We start from the raw sequence: 13,861 nt of genomic DNA, 5'->3' as shown, positions 1-13,861 counted from the left end.
TTTGGTTGTAATGTGTAATTACTGTTAAGTGAAACACACTAAGAATTTTTAAGATCAAGAAAGGTACATTGTATTTCCTAGTTAGCAATCATGCTTAAGTAGAGCACCATAAATTATTTTTAAAACTGAATACCTCAGTACAGTAATGTGTGACTGTTTTGGCTATTACATTTTTATCTTGCCAGTTTATGATAATGCCATATTTTTATTGTGGCATCAGTGATGGTAGTGGAATGAGAACATACTGTAGAGAATTTAGAGATGCAAAGAATATCTTCACATCTGCTAAGCTTTTTATAGTTTATGGGTAATACTTTGTGGCTGCAAACTGTTACTGCAGTAATTCATCAATAGGACCTAACCTCTTCAATATGTCACTCTCTTAGCAAACCTATCTGGAAGATGGTTATATGCACTTGGTGGAAGGAATTGATGCCTGTAAAATTTAACTTCAATGAGATAATTCTACAGAGATTTCCATTATACTTTGTATAACAAGAGAACTGCTGACTTTGTTAAATCAGTTACACCCAGATGTAGTCCAGTGTTAATATGGCCCAGATTTTAAAAGGTAATTAGGCATTACTCCACTCAGTCTTGCAATACCTAACTGACTTAGGAGTCTAAATCTCATTTTCAAAAGTGGCTTAGGCACTTAGGACCCAGATCCTCAAATGTATGTACAGATTTCAGCAGGAAGGCTCCTAAGTCAGTTAGGCCTTGCAAAGATGATGAGAGCAACACCAAAATTCCTTTAAACATCTGGCTCTGTGTTCCTGATTCTAGAAGAGGTTTGTATTGTAGTGATTTGTGGTTTGTTTTAACAAATTATTTATTGGTAAATTGTCTCTGGAAGCCATTGAACCTTCTGGGTAACTATGAAATGGATTCATTCAAACTATATTTGATTCATTATATACACTTTTGAGAATGAACCTCTTCCTCAATGGGCCTTTTTACCTGATACAATAATGTGTAATATTTCCTTTCTTAGATATTTGTGTGGTTTAAAAAGCTTATGGTTTAAGAAATTAATTCCTGTCCAGTAGGCCTGTATCATATTCATTGTATAGCTTTCTTTCTTCTAACCACCGAATGGTCTTGTCGGCCCTCCCTTCCCAGCTGTGGTTTTCTGACAAGTACTGCTCTCTGGCACCTTTTTGTGTTTTCTGCGCAAAGAAGTATGTAGGACCTGATCCATGCCTACTGAAGAGTCTATAGAACTCTTCCCATTCGCTTCAGTGAGCAGTGAATCAAGCCCACATGACTTTACCCCAGTTATATATCATTTGCATTTCGGAAGGGGCTCAGCAACCTTAGCCAAGAATTTTTAGCTCCCAAAAGCTTCTCAGAGTGTAAAAAACCATTTTGACCTTTCGCCTTCCAAATAATTTGTGGGTCAGAAAAAAGTACCAGTGATACAAGTTGTATTTAAAGTGACATTGCCAAGTACATGTTTTATAGTGTTCAGTTTTTTTCTTTTATTATTCATGGTTTGTACTTCCCTCTGATAGGCTTGAAAGTGAAATTTCATTCCTTGATTACTTTGTCCTCTTTCATTTACAAACATTGATTTCTCTTTCAAAAGATGAATCAGCCTCAGCACTGCAGTGTAATACTATGGGTAATTTTGTTTTATATTTATACATTCCAAAGCTCAAAAAATTGGTGAATTTGGGCTCTTATTGTCTTAAAAAAATTAAAACTCATTGAGCTTCAGAGTCTTATGTGTCTATGCACAGGCTGCTACAATGGATGTCCCAACTATGGCAATATGCCACAGCAGAGTGTGTATTAATAGGTCATTTCCCTTATTCCTAAACATCATACAAATGGCAACCTCTTTAACATTTTTGCAGCTAAAATGCCTGAGGTTTAAAAGTCAAAATTTGGCTTGCCAATGGTCTTCACTCAGGAACAGTTTATGGTATTATTCCAGAGAAATTTGATTTTGGTTTCACCAGAGTATGGACATTTGAATATTGGGTTCTGAAAATGAACAGTTATATACACTCAGGCATTGCTAATCGCATCAGTGCCCTGATCGTGCAAACATTTAAGCACATGTATAATTTTACTTATGTGAAGTCACTGAAGTCTATGGAATTGCTCATGAGCAGAGTTACCCAGGTGCTTAAGTGTGTCCAGGGTCAGTGCCTAAATTGGGACCCAAGGAAAGGATGTGCAGCTTGTGCATGCTCAGATCGGTTAGGTTTGGAGCGACGAGGCATCCACTTATAAACACACTGTTGTGGCTTGTTATGGTTATTTTTATTTTTTTAAATACAGCAAGTAAATCATGTTACAATAAACTTTTTGAAGGCGACAAAGTCATGGATAAATGCAGACAACTCTTCACTAAATATATAAGTAAGAATTCTGCAGTGTGTACATGTAGGGGGAAAGACTTGTGAATGCTTTGAGGTTGGATAGTACTAAACATGATCAAAACCATTTCTGAAGTTAAGGGGGAGTACCTTTATACTACTCAGATACAGATTTTTCTGTCTATTATATCTTTTATCTTTTTTGAGGTGTAGTCATAGGGCAGCCCTTCCTGGAGCACCCTCCTGCAGCAGGCCACAGCACAACTGGCACACCTGTCTCAGTTTCTCTCCTTCTGAGTCCCCAGTAACTCGATCCCAGGCTCTTTTGCCATAATAATACTCTACCTGAGCTGCTATGTTACAGACACACTACAAATGTAACACCGACAGACCCCAGTCGTCGACAGGCGAGACTGAACCTGAGCTCTCTGGAGCTAAATGCATGAGCCTCTACTGCATGAGCTAAAAGCCATATGCCTGTTAGCTAAGGCTGTAGAGCAGACTCTTTTCTTTCTCTCTCTCACTCTCCCTCTTCCTGCCACTAGATGGGACATAGCACCACACCCATAACACCACATATTATAAAATATAAGTCCCCACAAATAGACTATTTGTCATCCCCTGTGCATATAGTCCCTAAAATCCCAAGACTTGTAGTCCCTTGATGGTCCACATACCACACAGTGGTGCCTTCCACCATACCTGGGTTTTTTGTCAGGTCTTTCCTCTCTGTGTGTCAGGTCAGCCACCCCAGCCCTTCCAGGTGCTGTACAACCCTGTTCTTCCCAACAGGAACCCCCACAGCCACTTTGCAGGGAGACCATCCTCACCCAAAGAGCATTCATCACTCCCCCTGGACCATGAGCCCACTCCATTCCTCTGACCCAGCTGTCCAATGTGGAGACATGGGCAAGTAAACCTCTTCAACGGTCGTCTGCCTTCAGCCCTCTCTGGCCCTCTGCTTCAGTTCTCCAGCTTAGAGGCATCAACAGGCAATTCCCTCTGCTGTTCTCTGGCCTGTCTCTGGGTAGGTCAGCTGGCAAACCCCTCTTGCTGCTTTCCTACTTTCAGCCTTTCCCAGGAACCTCTTCCAGTCTTAGTCTCTGGCAGTTCTCACCTACCCTTTTCCTGACTGACTTCTCTGAGTCACCGGGTCTCCCCATTTCTGATTCTCCCTGGTGTCCCATCCTCTTAATTGGCCAAACTGGGAATACCTGTTCTGGCTCAGAGGGACTGGACCTGCTTAATTTATAGTGGCCAGCCACCCTGTGACAGGCCATGAAAAAATCACAAAGCTTGTTCTACATTAAATATCAAGAACCCTGTCACCTTCTCACAACCATACTTAACTCCATTAATAAGTTCAGTAGATGAGAAATGGGCAAGCAGTCAGTTCAAAATCTGTCCTTATTTTACAGAGATGATTTTTTTCAGTAGAAAATACTTTACCATGGCTGCAGTTGTGCACCAGCAATGAGAGAGGATGATGACACTATGATATACACTAAGTTTTTGTAGCCAGAATGTATGGGGATCCTCTCATTATCAAAATGTTGACAGCTGCTCTGTTGAGAATGACAAAGAATGTCTTGGAGTCTTCAAGTTGGCTGTAAAATTCTTTTGAAGGCAGAAGGATGGGATCCCTTCAATGATAAAACTAGCAGCCTAATTAACCTGATCAAGGGTGTGTTATACTGCTATGAAGATGATGTATGTGACAAGTAAACAAGAAAAATCTCCACAAGAAGAAAGGAAGTTTATGGAAGTGAAGAAGCCAGATCACTCTAGAGAAAACAAAAAGTATATTAACTTCACCAATTGGCTCTTTAACTATTAGCTAGGCAAGTGTTGCATTCTAATTCCATTTTGACCAGACACAGAGAGAATTTTAAGTAACTCATGCTGTGTAAAGACACATTCAGCACGTTTGTGCATAAGATAACTGCCCACTCTAGTTGGTGTATTTAAAAATGATTCAGCCATTAATCCTTAAGGCATAACTAGACCAAATCTTTTTTTTACTGCCATCTCCTATTACTTTGACAAAAAGTGGCAGTATAAATCAGTGTCCAAGCCTGCTGCTTGCATCAAAATTTGGCTCTGCAAAGAAAGTTCCATTCGAGTTTTCTGATGTGTATCAGGAATGGTAAGTATTTTTTTTTCCTTTGGAAGAATCTTTACCATTGGGAGCCATGCTTCCTCAACGTAATCTGTCCTCTATTAACAACAACACATTCATACTGTAATGAATTTTAACTACATGAAATTGTTCATTGACCTGAATAATCCTTAGGGGGAAAACAACTTAGTGTTTCAATTCTGTCATTTTGACAAATGCATGTGGTTATCCAATTAGTCTTCAAATTGGCTTTGTCATCACAGGAATCTGTTGCAATGAGTGAGCACTTTAAAAACTTAAATGAGGGGGAAAAAGACTCTTTTGAAAATAAATTCTACCTACTAACCTGCAACCAGGGTGAGGGATTGAGGTATCTTCATCTCCTTGATTAATAGAGACGGGGAGTGAGAGCACTATGGGACGGATAGGCAGGCAAATTCTGTAGCCAGTAGCCTCTTTAAGCACCCAGCTTGTAGAAGACAGTACCCCAACTACTTGATGGATGTGAAAGGAATGGCTAACCGTACTTGACGTGAAAAGTAGGAAGGTGCAAAGTGGGCCACCCAGAATTTTAGTGAGGGAAGTACAAGTCATTTGGACTTGTTAGGGGATGGCAGAAGGCCAAGGGGCATGGGGAACAACCTGAGTTTATGCTTGTGACCCTTTCACAAATGTGGGTTTCAATTAGCAAACAAAATGAGCTTTGAACTAAGGTTAGATCTGAAGTTGCTAGAAATGCACTGCAGGAGTGTCACAGAGCTCAGCTATGAAACATAGTACAGTAATAAACTACAAATATCATTCTGGCTGGTTACTCTGTGTTGTACTACCTGTAGTTCTCAGTGTAGTAATTCTTGCCTGCTTAAAATGTTTACTCTCTCTGTGATTATATTCTTCTGTGTTCAAGTGAGCAAATATTATGATTCATTTTTTTCATATTATGATAAGTCTATTTTTCAGTTACATAGAGAAGAATGGGAAGACCCTCCTAATTTAATGTGCAAGTAGCTGAAAATTATTTTCTAGTTTTAGTTTAAATCCCCATCATATTTTTTCAAAAGTTTACTTTATGCTTAAAAATAACCCCTATTTTCAAGCTACCTATGATAATAGGGTGAAGAGGAAATTAAATTCTTACCAGCAAGGAAATTCAAGTACATTAAATACATTAATGTATTTAATCCTTTGATCCCCTTGTAATGGGAATAATGAGTTCATTTAAAATTAAATAATCTAGCAGTAAGCAGCTCATGTATGAGGGGGCTACTCTTCCATGGAGGGTTCCAAAACATAAGGTGCTGAAATGGGTATTAGGCTAGGAGAAAACGGTAGGGAGGGGAGAAGGATAACCCCTCATAATGTCAATAATTACTTTTAGTGCTAGTGTCTTAGTTATTTTTCATATTTCTTTTTCCTTATTGTATTCCAGGGTTTCACAACATTTTTTGAATCATGCTCCATGTTAGCCTTGGGTTTTTTTTTCTTTTTTTCTCTGATCTCACCCCGCCTTACGATAGCGAGGATACTGCCACCCAGTGTTGCTAATGCATTGGATCAGGCGATATCAGTCAAATTACTTAAATCAAAATGCAAGTCGAGTGGTACTATAACAGTACCTCTTACCTTTACACGTGAGCAGTGCTGTGACCTCGTATGCCAGGTGGCAATGCTGCTTACTCAGATTTGGTTTGGTCCCCGCTCTGTCTTGCCAGCATGGAAGGAGGTCTGCCCTTACGCCATCCAGCTTGTCAGGGGCCAAGGCGGAGGGGCACATCCCCTCGTCATTGTTCCCCTGTCAAATTCAAGTTCTCAAAAGTGTGTGGGGGGGCATAATTCCCCTGTTTAAAAAGGAGGAGAGGTATGGTCCTTTACCCTCCCCCACACCTCTGGTATCTGTAGCCATGCCTCCCTTGAAAGTTTGACACAGTCCCCTCACTTGAGAACCTATGTTCTATGCCACTGACCACACACATAAGTATCTGCTATACCTCATTGCAATGCAAAGTGAGTGCGAAGGAGTGAGAGACTCTAAAGTGCACTAAGTCTGTGCTACCATACAAAGCAGTTCCTACATCAAGTCAGATTTTTAATGTCAATAAAGCAGGCTGTAATACTTCCCATTAAGTTTAAAATGGCACCATGCAAGATTAAAGATACAGCTCAATTTGTTCACTGTATTTACGTTTTTACCAGGTTGTCCCATATACGGATTGTTTTAAGAATCATATAGTGAGAGTACTGTAGAAGCCTAAATGTTTATCTGATTTGAGTACTTGTCTGCAGAGTTTAATAAGCCAAATCATTGTTAGGTCAAGGACTGGGGGAAAGAATTCTCCTTTGCTTTGTCAGGAAAACACAACAATCTCAATCATAAATTACTGACCTAGCATATTGCTTAGAACTGAAGACAAAATTGTCCAGTAAACAATTGCTTTTGATAAAATATATGGGGGGAGGTGTTAAACACATACAAATATTCCCTGGGACTATAATGAAGACCATCACAAAATACATATAAAAAACCTTGCATGATGAATACTAATAGAACCTGATGCATTCCTGTCAGTGGATTACTCGAGAAAAGAATACACCTGTGTTGAGCAGTGAAGGATGAAGATTGCCAGCTCTATTTGAAGCATCATCTTAAAAACAAACACACACACACACCACATGCAATAAACCCTTGTCTATTGTGGAATGTCTCTGTTTTCTGTGAAACATTCTAAACAAATGTTGAAAGGAGAAAAAGCTTATTTAAACAAGGGATTTACACTAATAAATATACATTTTCAAAGCAACGAGCTCTGGAGACGTAGCTGCACAATTCCCAATGTATTTATTTGGAATTGTGAAGTTAATGCTATGAAAATATAGACATATGAGTCTCTATTATGTGAAGGATTCTTATCATAGCTACTGCAAGAATCAGTCCTATTATATAAGAATGAGGCCTAAAATTCTCTGGGGTGAGGGGAATTGAAAGAATAATTCTCTAAAATGAAATAAAGCAACAACTTTGTGAAAGTAATTCCCCTCCACACACATGAACAAAATGGCAATTCTTTTTTATTAAAATAAGTATTTTACCCCTCTGTGAGCTTTGTCATATCCATGTTGAGACTCAATCAGCCGTGTTATATGCACCAAGCAATGCAGAATTTTAGCACTGAGGTGGAATAACAATGATCATATAGGACAGTAAGATACATCTGAGTATCTGCAGATTGAGGATACATCAAGGCATGCTGCCTTATCTATTCTCCTAGTGACTTTGCATACACATTGCTGCTGTTGTTCAATATGATCCCTGAAGGACTCCATATGAGGGGGCATTTGGAGTTGGTGATTAGTTATTTAACAACAAAGATGGGAATCTGCCCAAAAGAAATTAACAGAATCCCTATAAAGCAATTGTATTCACTTCACTTAGTCTCATAGATCGGGTGGACCTTACCTTGTGACTGATTCAGCAAAGCACTTACCTGTTTTGCTGGAAAAAATCCTGAGCAGCTCTAATTATTAGCCATTACAAAAATTAACAATGTAATTGAGGCCACAAGCCCACTTAAACCAGAGTGTAAAACATTTAAAAATCTCATCCTTTCCTGATTTTCTCCAATGTGTTCCTCAATCAGCATCCCCCCAAAAGGTAGGCCTCAGACTGGATTACAAGCAAACAGATCTTCAATATCAAGTAGTTTGAGCGGTAATTAAATCTCCTTATAGTTTAGCCTTATTGGCATCCCACATTCCATAGCAGAAAAAATAAGAATAGAATGCATAAGAATCACTGAGAAAGGATCATGGAGATGGATGTGTGGCCTTTCTCTTTTATATATTGGTAAACCTGGCCTTCTGTTCCTGGTGCAGAGAACCTGTCTTTAATAATCCTGTTTGCATAGTGAGGAAGACAGAAAATCATTTACAGATCTAAAATGGCAAGACTGCTTCAAGGAACAGATTTTCTGAATGAGCCAGACTTCAGAACCCTGGCCAGCTCTGCTAGGCATTTGTTTTTCCATGTCTACATGTGAGCAAAATATTTTTCTTCATATTTATTATTGCTCTTTTATTCACTCACATCCAGACACAATGGAATCTTTTGATATCTTTAAAAACAGTTATTCACTTGTGGGGGAACCCTGACCCTGTTGAAGTCAATGCTGCTTTTGCCACTGACTGTAGCTGAACCAGGCTCCAATCTTCTTCCCAGCTTTTTTGTTTGAGTGAATTTTCTGTTTAACCATAAACCATGATAAACTCTGGGAGTACTAAACTGGGACAAGAATGTCAGTAGCGGTGGGGCAACAGTTATCAAAGCTCTTCACCAAGCCATCAAGATCTACCTTCCTGCTGTATAACATGTTCATTTGTCCTCTGGCTGTATCTTTGTCCTGTTGCCCCACTCTACTGCTGCGCATAATATTTTGTTAGTCTGAGAACTCCCAGGGAAATTGGCAGTAATTCTGTCCTCATCTTTGAATTGCTTTATTTTCAATTATCAAGTTCACCTTTATTTAGCATTATTTTGTCATAATTTTCTTGAGTTTAATATCTTTTCATTCTTTAAAAAGTAAAATTAAACATTCACGTTAAAACTGTGAAAATGATACATTAGACAGAGAGACTCTTTTTAGACTATGTAAGTAAATAATTTTAACAACATATTGGGAAGATATGAAATGTGGATTTAATAAATACATATTATCAGGTTATGAATTATTGTCCTGCTCAGCTATAGCGTCTGCATCCTGTAAATACATTTTGAATTGGGTGTATATGGATTTTTGACTGAAAGGAGGGTTCTGGTTCATTTATAATGTAGATATAGAGACTTTTTCAAGTGTCCATGGTTCATCTGAGAAGCCATAATAATATATTGAGTCCTTAATGCAGAATCAACTTGCACTTAATTAATAAATTTTGCATCACTTATTGCCTTTGGAAATTACAACAGCTGCAAAAATTGCTTTGTGGTTGGAAGTTTATCAGAAATAAGACTGGTTCTCATTTTGACATGTGACAGGACTGAGCAGGTTGGCAGTCCTCAAACAAAGCTGCTGCTTCTTGAAGATGAAAATGCTATTCAAATGTCTAAATGTCCATAGCATTTGGTCATGCCTTATTCCTTTAGAGCCTCCACTCCTTTTCTTTGGGTGTGCAGTATCCATACCACTTATGATACATGAAGTTGCCTGATGCACCGCTCAGTTCCCTTTACTGGCTGAATTAGAAGCGATACTCCTTCAGCTCAGTGGATAGATATTTAAATTATATTCTACATATATATGATTGGATATATGATGAGTTCAGTGTTTGTATGTATGCAGCCAAGGATCTTTATGTCCTAGTTCTGCAAAGGGACTCAGAATCATTGTTCTTTCTTTCCATGTGGAATCCAATTAAATTGAATGAGATTTTGTGATGGAGTCCACGGTTGCAGATCCTTGTGCAGGATCAGAAGGACCTGCCATGGTACATAATTCCTTGGTTTATCTTTTGTGTTTTAAAGTTTTTCTTTACATTTATCACACTGCATAAATGAGCCATCGATCTCCAGAATTAAAAACTGTCCATTTTAAATTAATGAGCTTCCCATTGTTGTTCAATATTTTGTCTTTGAATCAAAGTGAGCATGTTTATCAAAATCTAAAATATCACAAGGCTATGGATTCCATTTTATCTCCTGAAAGACAGGATATTTTTTATCCCTTTCCCATCATCTTAATGCATGCAGCACCTATGCTTTCTCCAGTTTCACATGTCTAATTTATTCATAAGAACTTGAGGCCACTGTATTAGAAAATAATTTTAAAAAATAAAACACTCATATATTGGGCCAACCTTTCTATTCTTTAGAATCAGTATTGCTATGTTTCATTCATTTAAATCACAGTAAAGGAATTTTATAATTATACTTACTGATAATCTGATAGTGTTTTGATTAATAGTTCCTCTGTAGGTTTGATGGTGGTATTTTAGCTTGAAAGAGAAAAGCCCTTTTTTGTTAATAAATCCTCAGTAAAGGAGATTGTCTGCAAAATCAGTTTAACTTCTTCTCTTCTCTTAAGATGTAGAGTCAAGGGGAAAATATCTCATGGCTGCTTTAGTATCGAAGTAATCAAATTTAAAATATCAATACATCCACATAGCACGGGTGACTTTATCCTGTTAGGCTGATGAATAGTAGAAGTACAAACTTTATAAAATGTAATCAGAGTTGTGGGAAAGAGAAACTACCAGCAGAACACAAATTACTTACCATACTACAAAAATATTAAATATCTTCAGGCCAGGTGGTTGTCACATTTTGGGGTGGAATCCAAAACAGTGAGTGGTTATGTCACTACCTGCCCTGTAAACTTGGATGCCTCACGGTGCATTGCTGATGTAGTTCCCAACTTGGGCAGCTCACAAACAGCCTGACAGTGTGCATATCACAACCTGAGTGTCCGTGTGCTAAACAACCGTGATTCAGCAGCTCTGACCAGAGCAGCTGGTCTACAGCCCTACTCTGGCTCCCACCAGCCACAGTTACTACTTGCAGGATAACCTCAACACACACCCAGTCCCAAATTTCTCCAGAAAAATGTGTTCTGCAATGTCCAGCCCTCTCCTGGACAGTTCAGAGAAATATTAAGGTTTGTTGCCCCTTTAAGGAGTCAATATTCAACAGGTTTTTTTTTACTTTAACTGAAGTTACCAACCCGATCAGTTTAAACACAACACTGGATTAGTTTTGATTAAAAATAAAACAAGTTTATTACCAAAAGAAGATAGGATTTTAAGTGAATTCAAGCATAAGAGATCACGTTAGAAATGGTTACCAGCAAATAAAAATGAAAACACTCATCTAAGAGTCAAAAACTTAATCTAGCAAATTTTGGTTCATGGTTTTATTCCAGATGGCCTTTCTTCCCACAGCCTCCCAAAGGCACAACTGTATTTGTCTTCTCGGGTGAAAGAGAGAACTGGGGGTTTCTGCCCCTTTGTTTTCTTCTGAAGGTTACCACTCCAAGTAATGTTTATTCAAGCAGTGAGGAAGGTGACATGGAGTCTGGTGATGAAGGAAGCTCCACGCTCTTTCTCCCACTTACGTTTGCTGAAATGAAAATTGTTCTGTTTACTCCATTTCCTCTCCCTGCTGTCTTAAGGACCCTGTTTACTACTTATATGTAAATTGAGTAAAACACACATTCCTTTGTTTTGGATAGACTTGCTTAACAGGTCTTTTGCCTGTCTAGTGGTATCTCACTGTGTATCCAATTCCAATGAAACAAATCAAAAGTTAGAACCTACTAAATTCAGTTTAATTCCTTCCAACTGTATCAATCTCCAGAAATCAACAATCATTTTGCCATTTATCTGACACCAGCAAGAATATTTTGCTAACTCTTGTCCCAACCTTGCAAAGTCTTATATGTGTGAATAATTTTACTCACTTGAGTAGTGGCATTTAAGTCAATTGCCTCCTCAGGTTCCTGAGAAATCTCAGACACACACATCTGATTTTTCTGGCACTGTGAATGACATCCCAAATACCATTAATAAAGGGAAATAAATTAGGGTTTTCAGTGGAATAGTTCTTTAAACCTTGCCTCATTGTACTTCTGATCGTCTCTCTCACTTCTGAGGAAAAATGTGCAATATAACTTTTCCCTTGGAATCTTACAAAAGAGGTTTAGGCTTTATGCTTAATTTTGCTCATTGGCGTGGACCCATTGAGTTAATGGATTTTAAGGCCAGAAGGGACCATAATGATAATTTAGGCTGATGTCTGGCAGAACACTGGCAACAATAAAATGAAGCAGAAACACATTTAAACCCTATAGGATAGGTCTACACTGCCCATGTCATCTGACTCAGACTTGTGGGGTTCGGGCTAAGGGGCAATTGCTGTTTAGACATTCAGGCTTGAGCTGGAGTCCAGGCTCTGGGACCCGATGATGGGGGAGTGTCCAAGAGCTCAGGCTCCAGCCTGAGCTTGAATGGCTACTATAATTAAACAGCCCCGTAGCCTGAGACCCAGGAGCCCAAGTCAGCTGACACAGGCCAGCCATGGGTGTTTAACTGCGGAGTAGACATACCCCTAGAGCTGGTATTAATATATAGACTCATTAATTTTGGAGCAATAAACTTGTGTATGTTGTTTCTGCTCTTAAAAAACAATGGAACATTCTCCATCCAGGATCCTGAAATATCATAGGTTGAGTCATGCCCAAACCGTGCAAACAGGAAGGTGAGTCATTTTACTCACATTAGTAATTTTGCTGTATGTAGGTAGTCCTATTGACGACTAATGTGTATAAAATTACTCATGCATAAGCATTGGCCAGACTGGGCCCTTGTATCTCCCTACTCAATCTGCAATACATCAGAACCCTGAACAGAGAAAAGCCCATGCTTTATTAGGGTAGAAACAAGTTATACAATCTTATTGCTCTAAAATTAACAGGTCTATGCCATTAACAGTTCTATATGAAATACATATTGGTTTGTCTATTTTCTGTGGTATCTTACTTTTTACACTGGAAGTTGGTTTATCAGGTGTTCATGGATGTCCCTGTGCATGGTTTCTCCACAGTTATGGATACCAGTACCCTGGAAATACTCTGGTTCTTCTACTTTTGGTCTTCACGTACCATAGATGGGTGCATAGTTACATTCTAATTTAATGAATCAATTTCCAAAGAGGAGATGGTGGTTTTAAGGAATCCCCAGCTTTCTGAATACAGTGTAAATATAGGCTAAAATTTTCAAAAAGTGCCTCAAGGCAGACTCCTAAATCCATGTTAGGCACCTAAATAAGGGGTCTGAGTTTCAAAAGGGTTGATCCACCCAGTAACTCCCATTGAATAAAAACAGTAACCAAAGGTTGTCATTAGACAATCACAAAATTGTATCTGGTTCGTGTTGCTGTAGTTATACCATGAAATAACAGTGTTACTCCAGTGTTCCTTCTTTTTCCTTGCTCTGCCTTTGGTGATGGTAAAAGGGGAGTTGGTCTATTTTTTTGTTTGGCAGAGAGGCCATTGGGTCTATCTCTGTCTTTCATAGTTGTTACAGTTCTTAGAAAATGTTCAAATATATTATGCAGGAGGAAATAATATTATCTAAGCAAAAACTAACAACAAAAAGAAAAACCCTGAAACAAAGTAAAAATTAGGTAGCATTCCTTTCTTAACCCAATTATTTAAAATTATAATTATACTTTCCAAGTTTCAGATGGGCATGTTGCTTCTAACTTAAGACTTTTGAACTGGAGTACATAGTTAAAGTAGATAGTATACTAACAACATGAATAATTCTATGCTGCATTCAGTTGATGAGGTGTCTACAATATTTCAGTTTTTATATATATACATTATATTTGGGTGGTTTAGCTTGTATTTTTTCATTCATGCTATAGTGGAAA

The 13,861-nt window shown here is 38.4% G+C and overlaps 1 protein-coding gene across 2 annotated transcripts in view; it reads left to right on the top strand.

The window, feature by feature from the left end:
• Positions 1–13,861, top strand: part of SNTG1 (syntrophin gamma 1) — a 533,703-nt gene that overhangs the window by 433,156 nt on the left and 86,686 nt on the right. The gene's annotated exons all lie outside the window — the stretch shown is intronic.

The sequence above is a fragment of the Chelonia mydas genome, chromosome 2 (assembly GCF_015237465.2).
Source record: "Chelonia mydas isolate rCheMyd1 chromosome 2, rCheMyd1.pri.v2, whole genome shotgun sequence".
NCBI classification, from domain to species: Eukaryota; Metazoa; Chordata; order Testudines; family Cheloniidae; genus Chelonia; species Chelonia mydas.
This window is presented reverse-complemented; position numbering and strand designations above follow the sequence as displayed.